This window comes from Cnephaeus nilssonii (assembly GCF_951640355.1).
Source record: "Cnephaeus nilssonii genome assembly, chromosome: 23".
NCBI classification, from domain to species: domain Eukaryota; kingdom Metazoa; phylum Chordata; class Mammalia; order Chiroptera; family Vespertilionidae; genus Cnephaeus; species Cnephaeus nilssonii.
This window is the reverse complement of record NC_137094.1, coordinates 10,861,702-10,883,639: the sequence shown is the minus strand read 5'-3', so window position 1 is coordinate 10,883,639 and position 21,938 is coordinate 10,861,702. Positions and strand designations below refer to the sequence as shown.

General features: G+C 44.3%; 1 long non-coding RNA gene across 3 annotated transcripts in view; it reads left to right on the top strand.

Moving 5' to 3' along the window:
• Nucleotides 1-21,938, top strand: part of LOC307094531 — a 503,912-nt gene that overhangs the window by 450,189 nt on the left and 31,785 nt on the right. For 2 of the 3 annotated variants that reach the window (XR_013813082.1, XR_013813083.1), the window contains exons 8-9: nt 12,630-12,730; nt 13,496-14,492. This is a non-coding gene — a long non-coding RNA (uncharacterized lncRNA). The remainder of the gene's footprint in view (nt 1-12,629; nt 12,731-13,495; nt 14,493-21,938) is intronic. The other variant, XR_013813081.1, reaches the window with a different exon arrangement.

The window sequence follows — 21,938 nt, the reverse complement described above, 5'->3', positions numbered from 1 at the left end:
AAATAGAACAAAAAGTAATATGAATTAACCTTTCAACAAATACTGCAATTTCTTGAGTGCCTACTGCTTGGGAGGTGCTAATTGAATTATATTAAAACTAGAGGCCCGATGCACGAAATTCGTGCACGGAAGGGGGTTGTCCCTCAGCCCAGCCTGTACCCTCTCCAATCTGGGACCCCTCAAGGGATGTCCGACTGCCCGTTTAGGCCCGATCCCTGGGATCGGGCCTAAACGGGCAGTCGGACATCCCTCTCACAATCCAGGACTGCTGGCTCTCAACTGCTTGCCTGCCTGCCTTCCTGATTGCCCCTCACCGCTTCTGCCTGCCAGCCTGATCACCCCCTAACCACTCTGCTGCCAGCCTGTTTGCCCCCAACTTCCCTCCTCTGCCGGCCTGGTCACCCCTAACTACCCTCTCCTGCAGGGTTGAACACCTCCAACTGCCCTCCCTTGCAGGCTTGGTCCCTCTCAACTGCCCTCCCTTACAGGCCAGGTGCCTCCCAACTGCCCTCTCCTGCTGGCCATCTTGTGGTGGCCATCCTGTGTCCACATGGGGGCAGGATCTTTGACCACATGGGGGCAGCGATATTGTGTGTTGCAGTGATGATCAATCTGCATAGTACTCTTTTATTAGATAGGATAGAGGCCTGGTACAGGGGTGGGGGCCAGCTGGTTTGCCCTGAAGGGTGTCCCTGATCAGGGTGGGGTACCCTTGGGGCATGGGGCGGCCTGAGCGAGGGGCCTGTGGTGGTTTGCAGGCTGGCCACGCCCCCTGGCAACCCAAGGGGAGGCCCTGGTATCTGGAATTTATTTTCCTTCTACAATTGAAACTTTGTAGCCTGGAGCAGAGCCAAGCCTGGGGCTCCCTCCGAGGCCCGCAGCCATTTGTGTTAGGGTTATAATTGAAACTTTGTTGCCTTAAGCGGGTGGGCCCGGCCAGGGTGTGTGGAAAGCTTTGCTTCCTCTGTTGCCGGCGGCAACCCTGGCCTGCTCTCTCAAGCTCCATTCTGCCGCCATTTGTTTGAATTTGTTTACCTTCTATAATTGAAACTTTGTAGCTTGAGTGGAGGCTTAGGCCTGCAACGGCTGGCAGAAAGCTTGGCTTCCTCTGTTACCTAGGAAACCTTGCTCTCTGTGGCTGTAGCCATCTTGGTTTGGGTTAATTTGCATACTCGCTCTGATTGGATGGTGGGTGTGACTTGTGGGCATGGCTTGTGGGTGTGTCAGAGGTATGGTCAATTTGCATATTTGTCTATTATTAGATAGGATGTTTAGGGTAAATAGTATCATACCCAATTGACTGATGAGGAACCTGAATTCAGAGAAATTAAATAACGTGTACAATTCCCTGGAGCTTGTAAATAATAGAGCAAGGGTTCAAACCTGGGTCTCATTCTACCACCGTAACCTCCCTCTCAAGAAGAGGGCCACAGGCATCAAGTCGCTTTCCCACTGTCTCAGCTAACACATTGCAGATCTCTGACTTGAACTTGGGTCTTGCTGACTCTAAAGCCCAAGCTTTCTCTACTCCACTGCTCTGGGGTCATGTCTGCCGATGTCCTATTGGCCAAAGCATGTCATGGCCAAGTCCATAGGCAACTTAGGAGGGGACTAAAGATGGGGCTGGATATTGGAAGGTGTATGTACTTACTTGGAGGCCATTAATGTGCATATAGAATACATAGAATGAAAGAAGTTTCAGAGAAAAGTAACTAAAATGGTTGGGGAAAATGCGACCGAAGAAAATGAGCTGTTATGAGAAGACGGTCAAGGTTAGGGTCTAAGGTCACCCTAGTTTTCTTGCCTCTGGCTGTTTCTTTTGCTGTATCCCTACCTAATAAGCCTTATTTGGGGAGAATATTCATACTGCCTTTACCTAAACCAACTTTCTTTTTTCCCCCCATTTTTTTATTCAGGTATATGTGTACATATCTTACCATTGCCCCCCCACCCCACTCCCATACATGCCCTCACCCCCCAGTGTTTTTGCGTCCATTGGTTATGCTTATATGCATGCATACAAGTCCTTCGGTTGATCTCTTATCTCCCCCACCTCTCCCTAACCTTCCTGCTGTAATTTGACAGTCTGTTTGATGCTTTACTGCCTCGGTATCTATCATTTTGTTCATCAGTTTATAATGTTCTTTATTATCCACAAATGAGTGAGACCATGTGGTATTTATCTTTCTCTGACTGGCTTATTTCACTTAGCATAATGCTCTCCAGTTCCATCCAGGTTGCTGCAAATGGTAAGAATTCCTTCTTTTTTTAATGGCAGCGTAGTATTCCATTGTGTACATGTACCATAGTTTTCTGATCCAGTCATCTGCTGACGGGCACCTAGGCTGTTTCCAAATCTTAGCTATTGTAAATTGTGCTGCTATGAACATAGGGGTGCATATATCCTTTCTGATTGGTGTTTCTAGTTTCTTAGGATATATTCCTAGGAGTGGGATTACTGGGTCAAATGTGAGTTCTATTTTTGGCTCAGTGGATAGAGCATCAGCCTGCAGACTCAAGGGTCCCAGGTTCGATTTCGGTCAAGGGCATGCACCTTGGTTGCGGGCACATCCCCAGTAGGGGGTGTGCAAGAGGCAGCTGATGTTTCTCTCTCATGGATGTTCCTAACTCTCTCTCCCTCTCCCTTCCTCTCTGTAAAATATCAGTAAAATATATATTTTTTAAAAATAGATCAACTCTCTTTCCTTCCCTGATGTAGAGGCATTCCTGCCAGGCAGTTCTGTGATTTGGGAGGGAGTTTTAGTTCTGTTGAAATCTCTGTGCCCTTTGCGGGCCCCCAGTTGGTTCTGGGGGCAGAACCAACTCCTGATGCTGGCCACGAATCCCGGTTTGAATGAAGAGCTAGGGATGGAGGGCAAAGGGTCCTACTTCTCCCTTCATTTCGCAGGACCTATTTCTTCCCTTTGCTGATCAGGAAGGAAGCCTCAGATGCTAGCACATCAACAGATACACATGTTTTTGTTTGTTTCGTTTAAGACCAAATACTCGCTAGAGGAGAGGGCCATCCTGGCCAAAACATCCCCCACACAAAGCTTGTACTTCCAGTGGTCATTAATGCTCTCAGCCCGAGAGCCAATGCCCCCCCTCCCACCCCCCACACAAGGGTTGAAATTGCTTCCCAGCCGTGGCCGTAACAGGGCATCGATCCTCATCTGTTCCCCACCACTGAGTCCTCCACGGTGAACGAGAAACGAGCAGCGCCCCCCGACACCAGGGGACCCGGCTTTTCGAAGTAAGATGGAATGGCTATTAGAAGGGGCGACGGGCATGACCTAACACTGCACAGGGAAGCTGTGGGGAGGGAGTGACACAGGGCCGGTGAATGGTAGACCCCGAGGCCCCTTGGACGGCATCCTGGCCTGCACCGGTGAGGAACCCAGGTCCAGAGAGGTTAATGGACTTGCCCAAGGTCACGTTGTGAGTTATTGTCCTTTTGTTGTTCCAGGTCACCCTTCATCAAAAACATTTTTTTTCAAGGTTTCTAAGAGTTCAGAGTTCATCGGCTATCATAGTTTGCAATGTTTTTTTCCTGAGAACTCATTCATTCAGCAGTACTTAATGGGAACCTACCGCGAATGTGTTCCACATATTAGAGGTGACTAAAAAAGAAAAGAGCTTACATAGCTTACAACTTACTCTATTCAATGTTTTCCATATATTATCTCATTTAATGCCCCCAGTAATCTTATGAGGTGGGTACTATTTTTTAACAAAATGTTATCATCCCCATTATTCAGTTAAAGAACCTGAAGTTTAGGAGGTTCAGACGACTGCCTAAGACGTATCTAGAAAACACGAAAGCTGAGATTTAAAACCAGTTCTTTTGACCTCATGGACAATACGCTAACCATTACACAGTATTGCCGCCTGGCTTGCGATATGCTAGAAGTCTGATTATTATTATTTTTTAAATATATCTTATTTTTTTACAGAGAGGAAGGGAGAGGGATAGAGAGTTAGAAACATCCATGAGAGAGAAACATTGATCAGCTGCCTCCCACACACCCCTCACTGGGGATGTGCCTGCAACCAAGGTACATGCCCTTGACCGGAATCGAACCTGGGACCCTTCAGTCCGCAGGCCGACGCTCTATCCACTGAGCCAAACCGGTTAGGGCTAGAAGGCTGATTATTTTTAAGTTGCTTTGGTCAACATAGGAGTTGGGTGAGCGTGAAGACCGAGGAGTGTGTAAGACGGTGAAGGGGTTGGGTCAGGGGAATGGTTCATTGTTATTGACTCTAGCTAAGCGTATTTAATTACAGTCTCTCCAGGATTTTTGTGAATGGCCCATTACGCTGGCCTTTGGTATCCCAGAGGCAGAGGTGTGGGTGCAAGGGTTAGTAGACATGCTTCCTTCACAGCCCTCACCAGCCGTCACAAAAACACGCATCTTCTCACCCAGAGCTCAGAAGCTATCTCATTATTTAAATTTCTGATCAGCGGTGTCGTATGAAATACCGTTCAGAACTCTGTGCTTCGGGATCTGTGGAATAGCAACACACTTTCCCAGCCTGCGTCGAAAGCGCGGGGGCTTAGTAATGTACACTGAGTTGCCAGATTATGATGATCTCTGAACGCATAATAATCTGGCCACTCAGTGTATATCCTATATAATAAAAGGCTAATATGCAAATTGTCCCCTCGACCAGGAGTTCGACCAGCAGGCAGGCCGGCCAACCGCCCATGTCCCCTCCATGCACGAATTCATGCACCGGGCCTCTAATATATATACATATATATATATATTAGTCAATATATATATTAGCCTCTAGTCAATATATATATATATTGACTAATATGTATATATATATTTATTGACTAATATATATATTAATATATACTAATACACACACACACAGAGTGGCCATATTATTTTGCGTTCAGAGATCATAATAATCTGGCCACTCAGTGTATATGACCACATTGCCCTCCCACTTCTCAACGCTGTTCAAAAGAATGAAATAGAGAGCCTGCGCTCTCCAAGAATGTAGCAGGCCAATTTATAATTCTAATTCTCTGTTTGGTCATCTGAAATATACGATTTGAGCAGCTTTATGCCTTTAACAGGTATTTCTTAAAGGCAATTCCTTCTTGCATTACCGTGCGTAAATGTTTTGGCTCCAGCGCGAAAATGTGCCCTTCAAACAAGTTGGTTTCTTGCAGGGCTGCCTCTGTGTGCGAGTTCCGAGGTGCTGACGGCCCGGCGTGCCCTGCGATCATCTTCTCAGGGCTCAATTCATTACCCCTGTTCATTATTCAATTTGTTGGGCTCTGAGCACCTGAATAATTGAAAGCGATGCAAGTATTATAAATTATATTGTCCACGTTCATAATCCCCATTTGAGAGTTTATAGCTTCACTGTAAAAATTCACTGTGTTGGAACCTGGCATACAAGGTCTTATATTGAAAACAAATTAATTTATAAATACTTTTTTTTTTCTTCCCCGGACTCAATATTTATCAAATCTTACATTTTTCAGTGGTGGTTTTTATGGCTTTTACTGCCACAGCAAGACCACTGGTGGAAAAAATTGTCTTACATCTTCACGTCTTCATTCTCTTTTTTTGCAACAAATATTTATGGAATGGCTGTTCTTTTGACAGTGGGAGGCTGGGGCTGGGGCTGGGTCAGCCTGATCTCTTTGAGAAGAATAAGAGGTTGGAACGCAGGCTTGGTAGCCCTGTACATTATGGCTTACACCTCCTGCAGGCATTCCCAAAACAAAATAAACAAACACACAAATTGTCAGTAGCCCTGTCTGTTGCCTCTGATCCTTGGGTCTTCCTGGGGACATGAATTTGATGGTTCTCTAGCCGCCCTGAGACAGGTTGCCCAGTTCTTACTCTGCAAAGAAGAGTGGAATACATTTCTTAGTGAAAGTGACAGAACTATGCTTTAAAGCTTGAGAGAGAGAGAGAGAGAGAGAGAGAGAGAGAGAGAGAGAGAGAGAGAGAGAGATACAGACATGTGGGTGAGTTTTCATGAACATTCCTGAATAGGAAGGCAGACTGCAGATCAAGTCTTGGGGATGCAAACCTAGGGGAGTTTTAGCTTGATCAGCGCTACCTCTGCATTGCCCGATTGAGGAATTAATGGATTTGTTCTACCGCATTAAAAATAGCTTTACTGTCCCCCCCCCCCAATTATAAAAAAAGAATGCACACCGGTTTCCTTGTAAAAGAGGAATCGGTGGATGAAGGCATAAAGTAGAAAGTGAAAAATCACCTGGACGTGAGTTTGTTGAGCACTCGTTCAACAGGTATTTCTGGAGCACACATTCTGTACTACGGGGCTCGGGTCAATAGTGGTAAATGATACAAATGTGGTCCCTGCCTTCAGTTAGCGTGGACTTGGTGAAAGACACAAGTAATAAACAAGAAAGCAAACAAATGAATGTATATTATACTTTTATGAAGGCCGAGAACAGAGTCATGATGGGAAATCAACAGCGGAACCTGCCACACAGCTTCCTACAAATATGTTTAGACACTTTTATTTTTTTACAAAAACAAGATCATGTACAAGTATTGTTTTGCAACTTGCCTTTCAGTATAATCATGTTCATGTAACTCTTCCATGTAAATAAGTATAGATTGAGAGGACAATATTGCATGACTATATCATAATTTTCAAAGATCAATCCTCTATTGATGATTATTGATTTGTTTGTGGCTTTCATAGGCATTGCTGAGACAAACTCCTTTCGACATATATATTCCTTGGGGTATAGTTATGATTATTTCTTAGCACAGATATGTAGACATGGGATTTCTTTTTTTTTATTGTCTAAAGGTTTACATATGTCTCTTTTCCCCCCTCCCCATTGACTCCCCGCCCCAGCCATTCCCACCCCCGAGGGCAAGCCCTCACCGCCCCAGTGTAGTGTCCATTGGTTATGCTAATATGCATGCATACAAGTCCTTTGGTTGATCTCTAATCCCCCCCACCTCTCCTGCAATTTGTCTCTGGATCAGTTTTTGTTCATCAGTTTATGTTGATCATTATATCCCACATATGAGTGAGATCATGTGATACTTATCTTTCTCCGACTGGCTTATTTCGCTTAGCATAATGCTCTCCACTTCCATCCATGCTGTTGCAAATGGTAAGAGTTCCTTCTTTTTTTATGGCGGTGTAGTATTCCATTGTGTAGATGTACCATAGTTTTCTAATCCACTCATCTGTTGATGGGCATTTGGGCTGTTTCCAAATCTTAGCTATTGTAAATTGTGCTTCTATGAACATAGGGGTGCATATATTCTTGCTGATTTGTGTTTCTAGTTTCTTGGGATATATTCCTAGGAGTGGGATTACTGGGTTAAATGGGAGTTCCATTTTTAACTATTTGAGGAAACTCCATACTGTTCTCCACAGTGGCTGCACCAGTCTGCATTCCCACCAGCAGTGCAGGCAGGTTCCTTTTTCTCCACATCCTCGCCAACACTTGTCGTTTGTTGATTTGTTGATGATAGCCATTCTGACAGGTGTGAGATGGTCTCTCCTTGTTTTGATTTGCATCTCCCGGATGATTAGTGACTTTGAGCATGTTTTCATATGTCTCTGGGCCTGCTGTATAGACGTGGGATTTCTGAGTCAGAAAGTAGGCCCATGTTGTCAAAACACCACAGGGAAACCTGTACTGGTTTATGCTCCCTGCAGCATGGCGTTCATGTGGGAGGCCGAACAGGTGGCTGGTTTCAGAAGGTGGGCCTCGGAGTGAGATCGCCCCCGTTAAGGTCTCAGTCCAGCACTTAGGAGCCAGGTCACTGAGCTGGTTCCATTACCTCCCAGCATCGTGGTTTCCTCACCTAGAATGAGGCGTAGTGAGTTATGGATAATTGTGAAGATGAAAGGAAGTAACCCATTTTAAGCCTTTAACACATGGCCTATGTTCTCAATCAGTGTTGGGTATTGCTATTGTATACCCTATACCAGTGGTCGGCAAACTCATTAGTCAACAGAGCCAAATATCAACAGTACAACGATTGAAATTTCTTTGGAGAGACAAATTTTTTAAACTTCTTCTAATGCCACTTCTTCAAAATAGACTCGCCCAGGCCGTGGTATTTTGTAGAAGAGCCACACTTAAGGGGCCAAAGAGCCGCATGTGGCTCGCGAGCCGCAGTTTGCCGACCACGGCCCTATACCCTTGTCAGTATTGGAATCTGTGATGTCCCTGTGTTCCTCCCCAGGATGCCATCCTTTCCTTACCCCAAGGCAGCCACTTGCTAAGTGTAGTGCTTTCCACTTCCACGCATTTATTTCTTAATCTGTTTTTATTGATTTCAGAGAGGAAGGGAGAGAGATGGAAACATCAATGATAAGAATCGTTGATCGGCTGCCTCCTGCACGCCCCCTACTGGGGATCAGCCTGCAACCCGGGGATGTGCCCTGACTGGGAATTGAACCGTGACCTCCTGGTTCAGAGGTTGAAGCTCAACCACTGAACCACACTGGGGGGTGGGGGGGTGGGGGGGAAGCATTTCCATACATTAAAAATTAAGAAATACATTGTGTAGTGTATCATACAATAGGGAGTGTTGCTTTCATTCTTTAAAACTATACATATACTAGTAAATGATGCACAGTTGGGTTTTGTTTTCTCTCTCTCTCTCTCTCTCTCTCTCTCTATATATATATATATATATATATATATGTTGATTTTTTACAGAGAGGAAGGAAGAGGGATAGAGATTTAGAAACATCGATGCGAGAGAAACATCGATCAGTTGCCTCCTGCACACCCCCACTGGGGATGTGCCCGCAACCAAGGTACATGCCCTTGACTGAAATCGAACCTGGGACCCTTCAGTCCGCAGGCCAACGCTCTGTCCACTGAGCCAAACCAGTCAGAGCATCAATATTTTATTTGGGAGAGGCATTTGTGATGACCCATGGAAGGAAGTTTGATGCTTTCCCACTGTACTACAACCATGCCTTATGGGAATATACCACTGTTTATCCATTCTTTTCTTTTTGTCCTTACAAACTCTGTTGCTATGAACATTCTTGACCAAAAGTGTAAGCAACAAATTGCCATTCAAATGGTTATACCAATGCATACTCCACCAGCAGTGAAGGAATGATTTTATATCATTGCAAACGTACTTAACTTGGGAAATCAATCCATCAACTAATATTTATTGAGCAGCTACTGTAAATAAGGGTCATGTCCTAGGCGTTGATGATAAGATACAAAGAAATACAAGGGAGTCGGTCCCTGCCATCTGAGCTGGAGCAATAGGATATATATGCACCGTGGCGTTCTTTATGGATAAATAGGTTGTTGGAGAAATACTACATGCCGGGTACTGTCCTAGGCTTTAGAAATACCAAAATGATTCAGAAGACAAGATTTGAGCAGAAAGGTGAGAACAGAGGTGGAAAGTAATTGGAAGGAATTCCCAGGAAGATACGTTCTGAATGACCTAAAGTATTCCCACTGCCGTTCTGCAGAGTGGCGAATAATATACCACACTGATGAATTCTCCAGTTACCAAGCAGGACAACTCCGAAATGAAAATGTGTCATACCTGTTAATAGATGGCTTGATTAAGGATTTTTTTTTAAACAATTGCTATTGGTAAATTTTAGTCTCTGAGACAAAATGTATATTTAAGCAAGTAGACTTTTCATTGTTCTAAACGCACTTTAGAAAAATCCCAGCCTTCGTTTGCTGAGAACAAGAATTGTTATAAGAAGATAGAAAAGCTACTTATTTTTTATGGGACTTCCGCATAAATCTTCTCCGGATAACACGATCCGGCGACATAAATTTCAGGAGCTTGTTGCTGCCTCACCTGCTCTGGAGCCGGTGCCCGCCGACAGCAATATTCAGGCCTGGAATTGAGCCATTTGCCGGGGTCATAAATAAGAAAGGATGTCATGGCTGTTTTCATTTGACTGAGCAGTAATGGAGTTAATTATACTTTCCGTCTCTTTGTTTTTGATCTGTGTTTCCAAAGTCATCTAAGCTTTGGGGAGTTCTCAGATTTTAACTCTTCCCTGGTCTGACGGGGTTTCACAGCGACCCATGACGACTCTGAATTTTCGCCTTTATTTGCAACTGTGTAAGCCTGTGTTGCGCCTGCATTCTTCTGCAGAGGACTGTGACAATTTATTTTGTACGTGACGTGTAGTTTTTAATTTGAGCATTATATATACCGAATCTATTGGGAAGGAAGGATTTTGGCCCAGTTTTCTAGCTGAGACAGATACAGGAAAGACAAGAAGTGACTTGTGTAATTCAATAAGATGTCAGGAGTGGAATTGAAATTTTCTAAAAATGTATTTTATTGTTGAAAGTACTACAGATGTCCCTCTTTCTTCCCCGATTTGCCCCCCCCCCATCCCACACCTCCCCAAGTTTGTTGCGATGAGGAACCCTTGTTGAATGCAAAAGGGCTCCCGTGATTTTTCTGCCACGCCTTACTGAATTGAGAGATTACATTACGTAAGTTAGGTAAATACACATGTACCGTATTTTCTGGCGTATAAGACGACTTTTGCCGGAAAATATGGTACATACAGGGTGGGTCAAAAGTAGGTTGACAGTTTGTATGGAAAAATAACACAACAATGAGTAAATAATAATACAGGAATCAGCCGTGTTTTGCATACTCACAACTGCAAAGCTACTTTTGCCCCACCCTGTATATATAAACATTTGGAGTCATCAGAATAATATTTTCCCCCATTTTTTAAAAATCCTCGTGTTTGTTTTTTTTTTAATCCAAATGTTTATTGATTTTAGAGAGAGTGAGGGAGGGAGGGAGGGAGGGAGAGAGAAACAATTGCGCCCCATTCGGCAACCAAAGTCACAATCTAGGTATGTGTCCTGACTGGGAATTGAACCTGAGACCTTTTGGTGTACAGGACGATGCTCCTACCAACTGAGCCACAGCAGCCAGGGCATCAGACTAATTTTTAATCTCTATTGATTTATTTCTTCAAATCTACCTAACCTGAAATAGATTATTAAATCAACATGGATACTTCAGTTTTAATTGATTATCCTCTAATTTTTTTGCCTATGTAGATATTCTCTCATTTAATTGGCAGCTAAGCTTCTAAAAATTTTTGAAGAAAACATCATTTGCATGTTGTATTCTTATGACAATAAATACTGAAATATTTGGAAATGAGATTTAAAATTTTTCATTTTTATCAAGTCTCGGATAGGTTAGATAACTGAACCATGGGAAAGTAGTCTATGCTATTCTCGTATATACATACACATGTATACATACATAAAAATATAAAAATAGTCAAACAAATCTACAATTTTGTGGTTTCATTTGATTTAAAATGTGACTTTGCTTTTCAAGAAGTACAGCTTTTCCTTGGTAATGTTCCCTCGCTAATGAACAGCTCCCCCCAAAAGCTTTCTAACCCATCATTCAGGTTGAGATTTGCTTTTAAAGGTGATTTAAGGCAATGCTCAAGCTGCTGATTTTGATTCCAATTAAAAATAGTTAAGAAATCCTGACATACAATCACTTCATCATGTCTCCTGTCTCCTGCACAAATGACGTTTCCTAGTAATCATGCTCTTACCATGATTGCCATCGTTTTTATGAAGAACCCATGAATCAGTTATTTTTCATCATCAAAGAAAAATAGCTTAAATCAGAAGAACTACATTAAAAATAGGGCTGGGCATCATGGAGGGATTTTGCTGAAATCAAGGGAGAAGTTCAGTAGGGATCTACCGTTGGGTGGAAAAAGATTTTTAAATTTTTGGCCTGCGATTTTTCCCTAAGAAATTCATGTCATTCTCTTTGTAGGCAGGAGTGTGGATGGGTTGGGTTAGGATTAGTTGGCACGCGTTTTGCACAGACCTGCTGCGGATAAATTATCTCTGGGTACGGAGGAATGGCCCTAATTGACTGTTTGTGTCTTGGAAGGTTTGGGTTGGATTTTTTGTTGGTTAGGGCTAACTCTGAACTCACTATTATAGATCCAAGTGCTGCTCTGGCAAAATCGCTTTGCAAACTGATAGGAAATCGCACCTTGTCATAGGACATGCCTGTTCAATGAACCCGTCTACCCAGAAACAGGTGGGGGGCAGTGTGGGGCAGCATACCCATCTACCCAGAAACAGGTGGGAGGCAGTGTGGGGCAGCATTTTGCGCTAATGTAACGCCTTGATTTCTACGTGATCCCGATTCAGTTGGAACTGCTGTTCCAAAGAAAAGAAATAAACTTACGGAAATAAACTTACCCAGCACATGCCCGAAAGAGGCGTTGAAAAGGAAAACCCATCAACCCCAGACCCCTCAGTAGCTGCTAAATTACAGGCCTTACTGTGGATGAGTGGGGTGTGTGTCTCTTGCTTTGTAACGGGAACATGTTTCAGTGATGAGCTTCAACGTAAGTCACTGTGACATGGGACACAGCCTTGGCATTTAGGAGAAAAAGCATCGCAAACTCGAATCCCAGCTTGTTCGTTTTCCAAGTTGTTTCGGAAACGGCTTCCGAGGCAAATAGACAGTCTTCGTGTGTTTTAGGAACGCTCTGGAAATTCCATGCTTAAAAGAATGAATGTACCTGAGCAACTTTCTCTAAGGAAGGTCACATTTTCTTCTCGTTGAATTCTTTTTCAGGCGCCCGACCCAGTTTGCATATTGAGCTTCCAGAACTATTTTCAACTACCCGGAGCAGCTGGGCATGAAGAACACATTCTTATGTCTTTAGCTACAAATTGGTAAGCAAATGGGCTCCGGGGGCCCCGGAGGGAGGGAGGGATGGAGGGGCACCCCCCCTCCCCCCCCAAACCCAGTCTGTTTATGACGGAGGAAGTTCCGATCAGGTTTATAGTGTGAAAGTCTCCAACATATCAACTCCATCGGAGAGCGGGACAAGCCATTGTAAATAGGAGCCATCAAAGCAGCAGCCATTGCAATGAAATGAAGCAAATCAATTGTTTTTGAGAAAGGTGCCTTTCAGGTCTCCTTCCTCGGGTCCTGGGCTTCTGAGCCAAGTTCACAGGAAAACAACTTGCGCTGAGAACTTGGGGTTGCAGCTCGGGATCTTGGAAGGTCAGGGGGTTCCCCAATCTGTGGCCAGGGAATCAGCTTGTTCCTGGAAAGCCATTTAAAGCAATTCAGTGACATTAGCCTCGGAATAAATAAAAGCCAAAGGGCTCAAATAGATACCGTTTCTCATGTGGTGAATTTGCTTCTACCCATCAGCTGCCTGCTGTTTAATATGGCATTAATGGTTTTTCCCTCCAAAATAGGTTATGGTTTATCAGAATTGATAACTGTGTCAGGTGCATGTAGACTTAGAGATGTTATTTTTTTGGGGGGAGGTGGGGGGAAGGGAAAATCAAAACATCTTTGGTACCTTTATCTGAGCTTTGTGTTCTGTAAAAGAATTTCAGCTGCAAAGGGGAATCTAGCTGAGTGTGGTTTCTCTATAAGCCACTAGGGTAGTGATTACTATATCCTGATGATTTCTTTTAACACAGTAACAGCGTGCCTTTCGTGTAGCAAACACCGAACCGGACACCCTCACATGTTGTCCCGGGGAATGTGACTGTGCTCACCTCCATCGGCGGTGGGGTTACAGATCAGAATCTTGTTTTGTGAATCTTTGCTGAGCCGTAGGACCAAGCGAAGTGCCTGGCCTGTCATAGGTACCCCCAGTCTTTCTATCAGATAAATAGAAATCAAGGTAGCTAGCGTTGAAAAGAATTAATTTCAGGACTGAGAATTTGAATTCAAATGTTTAATCCTTTGGAGAGGGAAAAACCCAAGGGATGAACTTGCAGAGCTTGCTTTCCCCATGTGGTCACACCGACGTTCTCTCGTGTTTTGGACGTGAATGCCACTTCGATGTTGGGAGGGACTGACAGGTAAGCAATACATGTGTTTGTGTTTAAAAGGTATCTATACTAATAAAAGAGAAAGATGTAAATTGACTGTACCTTCGTGACGTCCACCAGCCAATCAGGAGTGTGTATGCAAATTAACCCAACAAAGATGGCAGGTTAATTTGCATACACAGGCACCAAGCAGCCGGGGGTAGGACGCTTGCTTCGTCAGGCATTCCGCATCGCCCCAGCCGCTCCAGGCCTCTGGGCAGCGTGGGAAGGCGGAAAGGTGGCTCTGGGCTGGAGCAAAGGTGGTGCCGGCAACCAGGAAGGAAGGCCCATTCTTGCACGAATCTTCGTGCATCGAGCCTCTAGTTCAGCATGAATATTTACCAGTAGTTAGGTAGAGAGTTTGGTGCTTTCCAGCGTGGCCAGAAGGCAGCGGGCTGTCAGCCGGTTCAGGTAGGGGATGGGTAGGAGAAGGCTTTGGGGGAGGAAGGGGGCACTGTAAAACCTAACAGGTCTGCTTCCTGGATTCCCCACCTAGAGGCAAAGAGGAGCTTCTAAAAAATGTGTGCGAAGGAGCAGCTTGATCCAAAGAGTGTTTTGGAAAGAGCCCTCGGCTGCAGGGTGCACACCGATTGGATACCAGGTACGTCCTTTAAAAGGTGGGAGAGAGAAGAGATGCAGGGATTTGAACAAAAAGTTCTGAAAGAGAAAGTTCAAGCAGGACTTGGGATTGCTGATTTGGGCCACGAGGCGTGGATGGAGCTGTGGTCCACGGACATGAGTTAGAAAATTCTCTCACCTTAAAAACCTAGACAGTTGGGAATTCGGATTTAATGAATACAAAATACTTTTAAAAAACAAGTAACTACCCGGATGGCTTGACTTCAAATTCTAGAACTACTTCTTGCTCAGTTTGTGATCTCAGGAAGTTACTTTTCTGTCGTTCAGTTTTCTTGTTTGTAAAATCAGGTGGTTGTAAAAATAAAATATTAGGAAGAGACAGTGTAGTGGGTAAAGGCTCAGGCTCTGGAGTCAGCCGGCCCAAGATTGAGCCCTAGGTCTGTTGTCGCCTCGCTGTGTGATGGTGGGCAAGTTACCTAACTTCTCTGTGCTTCAGTTCCCTCCTTTATAACATGAGGGTAATGATAACCTATTTCGAAGGTGCCAGGAACGGTTTAGTAAACAGGCTGCCGTTTCTTCACTGACTTGAAATACCACCTGTATGGTAGAGTCACGTACTAACTACATAGTGACATTTTTATCAGTGACGGATTGCATATAGATGGTGGTCCTGTGAGGTGATAATGGAGCTGAAGAATGATCATTTCCCGGTGACATCGTCGCCATTGTAATGTGTGGTGCAACTTACTACCTACGTGTTTCTGATGATGTTGGTCTAAGCAAAACAACGGCACTGCCCGTCTTACAGAAAGTGCTGGATACGGTATTTTCACTGGCCCCTTTCTGTGTATAGAAATGTCTGGACACACAAATACAATCGTGTCATAGTTGCCTGCAGTGTTCAGTCCAGGAACATGCTATACAGGCTCATAGCCCAGGACCAACAGGCTGTACCGTGCAGCCTGGGTGGGTCGTAGGCTAGATCCGTGGTCGGCAAACTGAGGCTCGTGAGCCACATGCGGCTCTTTGGCCCCTTGAGTGTGGCTCTTCCACAAAATACCACGGCCTGGGCTAGTCTATTTTGAAAAAGTGGTGTTAGAAGAAGTTTCAGTTTAAAAAATTTGGCTCTCAGAAGAAATTTCAATCGTTGTACTGTTGATATTTGGCTCTGTGGACTAATGAGTTTGCCGACCACTGGGCTAGATCATCTAGATGTGTGCCAGTGCACTCTATGATGTCCATGCAATGGTGAAATCACCTAACGACACATTTCTCAGAATGCATCCCTGCCCTTTTAAAAAGACATATTTTTATTGATTTGAGAGAGGAAGGGAGAGGGAAAGAGAGATAGAAACATAAGTGGTGAGAGAGAATCATGGATCGGCTGCCTCTTGCACACCCCCTACTGGGGATTGAGCCTGCAACCCCGGGCATGTGCCCTGATCGGGAATCGAACCCTGACCTCCTGGTTCATAGGTCGATGTTCAACCACTGAGCCATGCCAGCCAGGCCATCCCTGGCTTTCGATGACACATGACTGTATATTGATTTCTAGGCGAGTCACTGTGTATTGTATGACACAGGCAGAAATTCAGTGTTTGAGGATGATGGAACTGGCACAAATCAAAGAAACCTGTAGAAATTCTCAGTTCGCTCAGATAAGTGTGTAGCTATTGCCATCCTCTGTGGTAGGGGGGAACAGCCCGGTGTCTTGGGTGATTTATTAGAGCTCCTCTCCCTTCTTGATCTTGTTGGCTAATACACACTCAGAATCAATAATGCAGCCCATCTCAAGGTATTTCCTTATCTAGATGGCCGAATTGGCAAATACAACGGGAGGAACAAATGAAACATGATTTTTAACAATTATGCTACATATGTCTCTCCATTTGGTACTTGGATCCGTATAAATGAAACGTGAGTGGCCAGTGTAAAAAGTCAGAGGTCTTGCCCTAGCCGGTTTGGCTCAGTGGATAGAGCGTCAGTTCTCAGACTGAGGGTCCCGGGTTCGATTCCGGTCAAGGGCACCTTGATCCCCAGCCCTAGTCGGGGTGTGTGCAGGAGGCAACTAAGTGGTGTGTCTCTTTTACATCGATGTCTCTCTCTCTCTCTCCTTCTGCCCCTCTTCTCTTCTCCCCCTCTCCCCTTCTCCCTTCCACTCTCTCTAAAAATCAATGGAAAAATATTTTTTGGTGTGGATTCACCTAAAAAAAAGTCAGAGTTCTTTAAATTTACATCTATTCTTTTCTTTTTAATTAAACCCATGACTTAAAAAAAATAATCTACTCTTTCCCTTTTCCTAAAGGAAATATGGAAAAATGTGTCTGCGTGGTTTCAGACTACGTGACTGTAAAAAAAGACAGAGATGTGGCTTCTGGCCTATAAATCATTCCTCCCCTTCATTGGCTACTGTCTATTTTATGAGCTTTGGCTAAGCCACAAATACTCGACCAGCATCAAGCCCTAATTTAGTAGAGAGGCTAATGAGAGAAATGTCTCCTACATTCTGCAGGCAATGAAACACCCTTTCAGGTAACATGGTGATGATGGTGTTTGCATTTTTCCCCCCTCACGAATATCCAGTCATCCTGAATGAATTAATTGAGGTCCGAGGGTAGCGAATGTACAATTACCTGACACACATACCCAGCTCACAAGTATAAAATATTTGCGTTGTGCTCCATTCATCACATTTATGGTATTTCCCATGTTCGTTATGATTGTAGGCTCAAATGCTAACGACCCTTAGCCTGACGGAGATACTGGGATGCAAGCAGTTGTATGGCAGTGAATCCTTCTAGATTCATCCGGTTTCCACAGGTTAATGGAAAATTTAAAGTTATTATCTGTCGCCCTAGTTGGTTTGGCTCAGTGGATAGAGCATCGGCCTGTGGACTGAAGGGTCCCTGGTTCAATTCTAGTCAAGGGCACATGCCCGGGTTGCAGGCTCGATCACCAGTAAGGGGCGTGCAGGAAGCAGCCGATCAATGATTCTTTCTCATCATCGATGTTTCTATCTCCCTCTCTCTCTCCCTTCCTCTCTGAAATCCATAAAAAATGTTTTAAGAAAATATTATCTGTCACCTTAAAAATACATGAGTAATTCTTAGCACTGAGAATATAAGAGTAAACGAATGTAACAGATGAGTTAGTCTTATCAAGGAACTGGGTTGGGTCAGAATATGCTATTTCCAGTTCTAGCTGAGTGGTCCTTTCCCTGAACGTCCCTGTTTGGCTGATCCCCCCACCCCCCTGCTTGTCGTCTGTCTTTTATTATCTACTAGAGGCCCGTGCATGAATTTGTGCCTGGATGGGATCCCTTGGCCTGGCCGGCAATTGGGGCCGATCTGGGCTGCCTGGCCCAGTCCCAATCAGGGCCAATCAGGGCCGGCCGGCCAGGGGAAGGGACCGCGGGAGGTTGGTTGGCTGTGGTAGCACACTGACCACCAGGGAGCAGCTCCTGCGTTAAGCGTATGCCCCCTGGTGGTCAGTGCGTGTCATGTCGACCAGTCGTTTGGTCGTTCAGTGGCTTAGGCTTTTATATATATAGATAACCCTTTGTGAACCTTTCCATAGCTCTGGTTAATTGTATGGAAATGATCTATTTTTCTAACTCATTGGCCTATAGTTATTTTTCTATGACCAGTGCCTAGAAAAATACTTGACGCATATGTACTCAACAAATAGTTATTGAACTAACCATCAGGATAATTTTTATAGATAATGCCAATTAAACCAAGTATTGTATGAAAATATATAAATTGAAATAAACTTTTCTGAGTCTATAAAATATAAGCATTTCGCCCGGCTAGTGTGGCTCATTGGTTGAGCCTTGACCTGTGAACCAGGAGGTCATGGTTTGATTCCTAGTCAGGGCACATGCCCAGGTTTCGGGCTTGATTCCCAGTAGGAGGCATGCAGGAGGCAGCTGACCAATGATTCTTTCTCATCATTTTGATGTTTCTATCTCTCTCCCTCTCCCTTCCTCTCTGAAATCAATAAAAATATATTAAAAATTTAAATATATTTAAAATACATATTTAAATATATAAGCACCTTCAAATCATTTTCCTCATAATTTGGGGGGGGGGTACTGTATGATTAAATTTGAGAAGGGCTGGCTGATGCATCAACCTGCAGAATGAGGGAGAGTGGCCTGGAGGTAGGTTGAGGCGATGCTGGTCTGACTGGTGAGGAGTGCACGGGATCCCAGAGCTTAAAGGAAGATGAGCTCAGATGTGTGTCCTTATGGGTGACTCCTGACTGTGGGCTTCATAAAAGCAATAGCAAGTATTCACTAAAAAAGACTAGATCTCCGCTCTGTATTGAGAGCCCCCCTCCTCCGGCTCCCCAAATCTACAAACACCCAGCATGATAGACCCAGACTCCTTCTCCTGCCTTTACGTTGCCAGGTTGGTGCAACTCTAACCGAGAAGCCATGAGAGAAAATGTGTGTGGCCCCATCTCACATGAATCTGCTTAGATTCTCTCTCATCATCTCGATTCCCCATTTTCCATGGATTTTTCTCCTCTGTAACCTGGACTGGGGCATCTGTCTGCTTGTGTCGGGAATTGTAGGACTGGCAGAGGGAATTCTTTTCTCGTTGCTTAGACTGAGACTGTGAGGAATCTCCTGGGTTGTTAATGGCACAGAAAGTGGGGACTTCTGCACAGTGGTTACAGGTTCTTATTAGGTCGCGACGGGCGCCTGCGTCCGTAGGACAGCTCTCTCTGCAGTTCTCTAATTTAGGGTTTCTTAATCGGGGGTGCAGAGGAGAGCTCTGGGAGCCCATGGAGGGTATGCAAAGCTTAATCATCTTTTGAATAAAAATCGTCTTCCTTACCTTATCACCTCCCTGATCCTACCAAGGCAGTCACTTTTAACTCTTTGTTTTAGGTCTTCATGCATTGATTTTTAAAAATTATCTATCTATGGATATCTACCTACCTACCTACCTATCTAATTCCATTTCATTTTGAATGCACGTGGGGATTAATTTGGATTGTACTTGGAGATAGGTAGGTAGGTAGGTAGGTAGATAGATCTCCTATTAGGAATTTAATGAGCTTTTTTCAGTGTGCAAATCATGTTTTTTTTGTGTTTTTTTGTTTTTTTGTTTTTTACTCTGGAAAATGTTATCTCTTTTTTAAAAAATATATATTTTTGTTGATTTTTTTACAGAGAGGAAGAGAGAGGGATAGTTAGAAACATCGATGAGAGAGAAATCGATCAGCTGCCTCCTGCACACTCCCCACTGGGGATGTGCCCGCAACCAAGGTACATGCCCTTGACCGGAATCGAACCTGGGACCCCCCAGTCTGCAGGCCGACACTCTATCCACTGAGCCAAACCGGCCAGGGCTGTTATCTCTTATTTGTTTGTTATTTAGCTTTTTCTACCTGTTTTAGCTTCTGGGCTTTTGGGTTTGGTTTTGCTTTAACTCCTTTGGACTGAGTGTGTGACTTCCTTGGCTCTTAACATTTATCTGGCTCACTTGCATCTCATCAGCCCTGAGAGCACAGGCTCTGTACCATCTCCAGCCCTGGCCTGACTCGGAGAGTTACACAGGAAAGACTTGGTCAGCCAAGGAGTGAAGGACTGGATCTCCCCCTCACTTGTCGATGCTCTGCATTCTCCATTTTTTAGCCTTAAGGTCCAGTTTGTTTTTTTTAAATAGTATTTTGATTTCAGTAATCCTATTTTTAATCCACGAGAGCTCATTCATGTTCTTTCATTGGTCTTTTCTCAAAGAAGCCCGTTCTTTTATGAATTGCACCCTTGCCTGAGCTCTCTCTAAAGACACGGCTTGAACATTTGCAAGCGTTGTCTTCTATTCTCTGAATCACCTCTTTCCTTTGGCATCTGTGTGTGCTGTTTGATTTCCTCCAATCGATATTTGAATGGATATTGATTCATTGACTCTCTTTCCATATTTTTGGATGAAAGAATGGTTTATCAATATAGGGAGTTTGAGTCTGATTCTTTGTAGTTATTTCGCCCCTCCAAATAGGTGTTATCTGGGACAGGTTTGGCTGAATGGAGAATTGCTTGGATGATGGGTGATGAGAGAAACCTCAAATCCCTTGTGCAGGAGAACAGCGCTTCTCCACCTTGGATGTGCACGTGTGTTACCTGCGGGACTCATGAACGCAGATTCTAATTCAGTAGGTCCGAGATGGGGCCTGAGAGTCTCAATGTCTAACAAGATGCCTACGTAGCTGCCCTGAAGATCACACGCTGAGTGCCATGGCCTCAGTGATCCTCTAGCTCAGTGGTCGGCAAACTGCGGCTCGCGAGCCACATGCGGCTCTTTGGCCCCTTGAGTTTTTAGCAAAGGCCAGCTTAGGAGGACCCTAATTAAGTTAATAACAATGTACCTACCTATATAGTTTAAGTTTAAAACATTTGGCTCTCCAAAGAAATTTCAATCGTTGTACTGTTGATATTTGGCTCTGTTGACTGATGAGTTTGCCGACCACTGCTCTAGCTTCTTAATGTTGAGGATTTTCCTAAAGCAATTATGGCCAGGCATGTAGATTGTGGTTCTGTTTCATTCCAGGTCATTTTAGAATGGCTGTGGGGATTAATTCGGATTGTACTTGGATATATTTCACATGTATAACCCAGTGATGGTCATGGCATGACACAGTAATCACCAGGGTGGGGTGAGGGGGATAGAGTTGTTTTAGATCAACAAGGACATATTCTGGAAACATTTCCTCCATGAACATTAAATCTGATCAGACTTGCCAACAGATCTCTCTCTCCGAAGCTGGAACACTGGTGGGCAGAATGATAAAGGAAGCAGCTTTTGTTGAGCCAAAGCCAACCGTGTCTACATGCATTTGGGAACTCACCAATTTCTAGGAGAAGAACGGAAGTGTGCGTACCACACGTCCAGGGAACATCCGCAGGGCAAGCGACTTCAGGGTTAAACCTGAGTGTGTGGGCAGCTGAAGCGCATGCCACTTTGGAGAATAAAAATGGTGTGTACCTTATTAAAAGCCGCCCGACAGGGTCAGCAGCCTAGTCACAGACTACCTACCAAGAACAATTTCAATTTTAATGGGTTTTACTATGTATTTCCTAAGCCTGCCCATTGAAATTGAGTCATCAAAGCTTCCCAGTTTCCTCCAAGACAGATTTTAGCCTGAGAGCTCGGAGTAATTATCCCACTGGACGTTCGCCTGTGTCGCTATTTCAGCCTCGTCCATCATTCCAAACAGCGACATCCTCTGCCTGCTAATTTCTTCCAATGGATTAGCTGCTCTCACTTGTCTATCTTTTTTTATTTTTTTTTTTTATTTCTGGGAGGTGGTGGGGGGTGAAATATTGCCTGCTGCCCATGTTTTAATAAGCTGAGCCAGGCATGCACCGCTGCACCGTGCCTCGCTCCTATTTCTTCCAGCTCAGAGAATGATCTGCCGGGGGAACAGCCGGCTGTGAATGTGAAGGTGAAAGCTTGGC